We start from the raw sequence: 4,684 nt of genomic DNA, 5'->3' as shown, positions 1-4,684 counted from the left end.
TCCCAATGATTTGAATTTTGTTGTCCATGTGGTTTACGTCAGAAAAAAATAAAAGATTGGAGCCAAAAATCAAGAAGAAGAGCACCATAAAAAAGAAGATGAAGAATTTGTTGTTGCTGTTGATGAAAAAGAACTTTCCATTAGTGGATCTTTATTTCCCTTAGTGGATTTTATATCTCCCTTAGTGGATCTAGAAAAAACTCTTACCAAGATGTAAAGTTTCAAGCCTTAACTTCACTAGGCTGCCAAAGAGCTAGTCTTCTGGTCCATGTTCACATGTAGGCGGGGCAAAAGCTAGCAAGGGTAGAGACTCATCATTTGAGGGGGGTGTTGAAAAATCAAATGAATAAATGCCCATAGAGGCTGGAGAGAGACTTGCCCATAAGTGCCTTTGTATGAGAGATAAAAAATGATGCATGCTCTAGGAAGAGATGTCCTAAATCCCATAAGCACAATGAGGAAGAGTGCAACCATCCAAAAGCAATATAACCATGTAGTTGACTCTATTTTCAAATAAGGTACCATCATTTTGTGACCCTCAAGATTGTGTTTATGAGACGAAGTCATTATATGTCGGAACCTAATTTACTTGAGTTACAATCCTTTATCTCAGTCATGTTTTATGTGTATAACCTCCATCTGCCATAGTTATCACAGTTTGAGATCCGTGTTTCTCAACATGGTATCAGAGCCATGATGAGCTATGTCTAGCCACACCCATTCTCTCTTCTACTTCCATTGCCTCGTTTTTGGTCCTCACAGTAATGATAGTGGTTTATCCTTGAAGGTGTAGGAGAATCGGCTGTACTAGGAGGCTCATAATAGTCCAAGAGGGCTAAATACAAAGAGGGCCAATACAGAAATCCAATGATAGTATGTAGTTACGTCTACATGAGGTGAAATCTGCAAGACAGTAAAGGAGTTCACTCAAATGGGTTCCCATCACTTGCCGGTGAACTCGTCTCTCTCCCACTCTCCTGCCCCTTGTCTTCCTTATCCTCTTGCATGCAATACCTTCCTTAAGCACCATATTCAGTTCCCCTTATCATTGTGCAACTAGCTAGGCCCCCACCGACAGACAACCATTTGCATTCCTTGCTAGTGTGCAAAATTCTAAGAGAGGTGACGTGAGACATCTTCTTCTTCTTCAGAGGAGGAGGCATCCGCTATAGCAAAAGATGAGAAGGCTACAGCCTCTCCTCTTGAGGACAAAGATGAGGAGGTTGAAATGTCTTGGATCCAGGAGAAGTCAGAGGATTTTTACCAAATGACTGGAGTTGCTGTGAATGCCATCCCAGGTCCAAGGGTCAGGAGCAGCTCTTTGCCATGGCTGCTGGCAGTCCCCATTGGGTACTTAAGCATCACATTTGTGATTGTTGTCGTCAGAACCATATTGAAGTACAACTCACCAAAGGAAAAAAGAAAACGTATGGTAAGCAAGAATGCATATTTGTGCAAATCATTGGACGAGTTTTTTCCGTCTCAACATCTAGAATTTGGCTCAGCAAAGATGAAGAGGCTGGAGCACGAAACTAACTTTGATAGCCAAGAAGTTCTGCGGAAGTACATTTGTTATGCATTGAATGAGAGGCCTTTTAACCTAGATATGGTGGTAGATATTCATCTAAGGAATTTTTCACAAAGGTATTGTTAACTCAATGAAGTTTCTAGAGGCATTGTTAATAAGGACAAAGGTGTAATGCTGCTGAATACAACATAACTCTCTTCTCAAGGTGTAAGACAAAAAGCATATGTTCATGCCCTCTTTAGGAAGCTCCTTTACTTGTCTGAGCTAGATGAATTCTCTTCAGAAGCATCGAGGGGCTCATTTTAGTTGAAACAGATATTTGGAGTCACAGATGAGGATGCAAACAACATACGCATTGAAACTCTTTCAAAAGTTGCAAACGTGGAATCACTCGAGAAAATGGTCTCTCCATCTAAGTTGGACATAGAAGAAGGGTAGTCCCAATGATTTGAATTTTGTTGTCCAAGTGGTTTATGTTAGAAAAGAAAAATAACAAAAATCAAAGATTGGAGCAAGAAATCAAGAAGAAGACAACCTTAAAAAAAAAGATGAAAAATTTGTTGCTGCTGTTGATGACAAAGAACTTCCCACTAGTGGATCTTTAGTTTCCTTAGTGGATTTTATATCTCCCTTAGTAGATCTAGAAAAAACTCTTACCAAGATGTAAATTTTCAAGCCTTAACTTGACTAGGCTGCCAAAGAGCTAGTCTTCTGATCCATGTTCACATGCAGGGGGGCAAAAGCCAGCAAGGGTAGAGACTCATCATTTGAGGGGGGTGTTGAAAAATCAAATGAATATATGCCCATAGAGGCTAGAGAGAGACTTGCCCATAAGTGGCTTTGTATGAGAGATAAACAATGATGCATGCTCTAGGAAGAGATGTCCTAAATCCCATAAGCATAGTGAGGAAGAGTGGAACCATCCAAAAGCAATATAAGCATGTAGTTGACTCTATTTTCAAATAAGGTACCATCATTTTGTGACACTCAGGATTGTGTTTATGAGACCAAGTCAATATATGTTGGAAGCTAATTCACTTGAGTTACAATCCTTTATCTCAGTCATGTTTTATGTGTATAACCTCCATCTGCCATAGTTATCACAGTTGGATATCCGTGTTTCTCAACATGGTATCAGAGCCATGATGAGCTATGTCTAGTCACACTCATTCTCTCTTCTACTTCCATTGCCTTGTTTTTGGTCCGCACAGTAATGATAGTGGTTTATCTTTGAAGGTGTAGGAGAATCGACTGTACTAGGAGGCTCATAATAGTCCAAGAGGGCTAAATACAAAGAGGGCCAACATAGAAATCCAATGATAGTATGTAGTTACGTCTACATGAGGTGAAATATGCGCAGGATAGTAAAGGAGTTCACTGAAATGGGTTCCCATCACTTGCTGGTGAACTCGTCTCTCTCCCACTCTCCTACCCCTTGTCTTCCTTTTCCTCTCACATTCAATACATTCCTTAAGCACCATATTCAGTTCCCCTTATCATTGTGCAGCCAGCCAGGCCCCCACCTAGAGACAACCATTTGCATTCCTTGCTAGTGTGAAAAATTCTAAGAGAGGCGACGTGAGACATCTTCTTCTTCTTCAGAGGAGGCATCCGCTATACCGAAAGATGAGAAGGCCACGATCTCTCCTCTTGAGGACAAATATGAGGAGGCTGAAATGTCTTGGATCCAGGAGAAGGCAGAGGATTTTTACCAAATCACTGGAGTTGCTGTGAATGCCATCCCAGGTCCAAGGGCACCTCTTTGCCATGGCTGCTGGTAGTCCCCATTGGGTACTTAAGCATCACATTTGTGGTTGTTTTTCTCAGAACCATATTGAAGTACAACTCACCAAAGGAAGAAAGAAAACGTATGGTAAGCAAGAATGCATATTTGTGCAAATCATTGGATGATTTTTTTCCGTCTTAGCATCTGGAATTTTGCTTAGCAAAGATCAAGAGGTTGGAGCATGAAACTAACTTTGATACCCAAGAAATTCTGCGGAAGTACATTCGTTATGCATGGAATGAGAGGCCTTTTAACCTAGATATGGTGGCAGATATTCATCTAAGGAATTTTTCACAGTTGGATGATACAAAATTTGCTGAGATACTCAATGAAGTTTCTAGACACATTGTTAATAAGGACAAAGGTGTACTGCTGATGAATACAACAGGACTCTCTTCTCAAGGTGTAAAACAAAAAGCAACTATTCATGCCCTCTTTAGCAAGCTCCTTTACTTGTCTGAGTTGGATGAATTCTCTTCAGAAGCATCGAGAGGCTCACTGTAGTTGAAATAGATTTTTGGAGTCACAAATGAGGATGCAAACAATATACGCATTGAAACTCTTTGAAAAGTTGCAGACATGGAATCACTCGAGAAAATGGTCTCTCCATCTAAGTTGGACATAGAAGAAGGGGAGACCCAATGATTTGAATTTTGTTGTCCATGTGGTTTATGTTAGAAAAGAAAAAATAAAAAAATAAAAATTGGAGCAAGAAAGCAAGAAGAAGACAACCATTAAAAAAAAGATGAAAAATTTGTTGTTGCTGTTGATGACAAAGAACTTCCCATTAGTGGATCTTTATTTCCCTTAGTGGATTTTATATCTCCCTTAGTGGATCTAGAAAAAACTCTTACCAAGATGTATAGTTTCAAGCCTTAACTTGACTAGGCTACCAAAGAGCTAGTCTTCTGGTCCATGTTCACATGCAAGGGGGGCAAAAGCCAACAAGGGTAGAGACTCATCATTTGAGGGGGGTGTTGAAAAATCAAATGAATATATGCCCACAAAGCTGATGTTTAACTGTCGCATCCAAGAAGAAGGACATTTAATGATGTTCTTCAACATGACTCTCAAAGGAAGAGCTGCCATATGGTATCATGGTTTAGAAGCTAGAACCATATTGAATATTGATTCATTTTATGGAGCTTTTCGAAGAGAGTTTGCCCCTAAAAGGGGTGGGAAATATTGGTTGCGTGTACTCAACGTAACCCGTCAAGAACCACACGAGGATATTCGTGCTTATGCAAAGAAAATAAAAGAGGTTTTTCGTAAGTTGGACACCTCTATTCCTATCCCCACAGCTGCCCAATTGTAATATTTTCTGCATGGCTTGGACTTTAATATCCAATTGCAGTTGAGTAGTGTCCCTT

General features: G+C 40.1%; 2 pseudogenes; both read left to right on the top strand.

Annotated features, from left to right (window-relative positions):
• Nucleotides 1-931: 931 nt before the first annotated feature.
• On the top strand, nucleotides 932-1,966 carry LOC148026392 (uncharacterized; annotated as a pseudogene).
• Nucleotides 1,967-2,910: 944 nt separating this feature from the next.
• LOC148026391 (uncharacterized) lies at nucleotides 2,911-3,959 on the top strand (annotated as a pseudogene).
• The last annotated feature ends 725 nt before the right edge of the window (nucleotides 3,960-4,684 follow it).

The sequence above is a fragment of the Lygodium microphyllum genome, chromosome 13 (genome assembly GCF_053477565.2).
Source record: "Lygodium microphyllum isolate KBCC chromosome 13, Lygodium_microphyllum_v1.1.10, whole genome shotgun sequence".
Lineage (NCBI taxonomy): Eukaryota > Viridiplantae > Streptophyta > Polypodiopsida > Schizaeales > Lygodiaceae > Lygodium > Lygodium microphyllum.
Note: the sequence above shows the minus strand (reverse complement) of the source record. Positions and strands in the feature narration are given on the sequence as shown.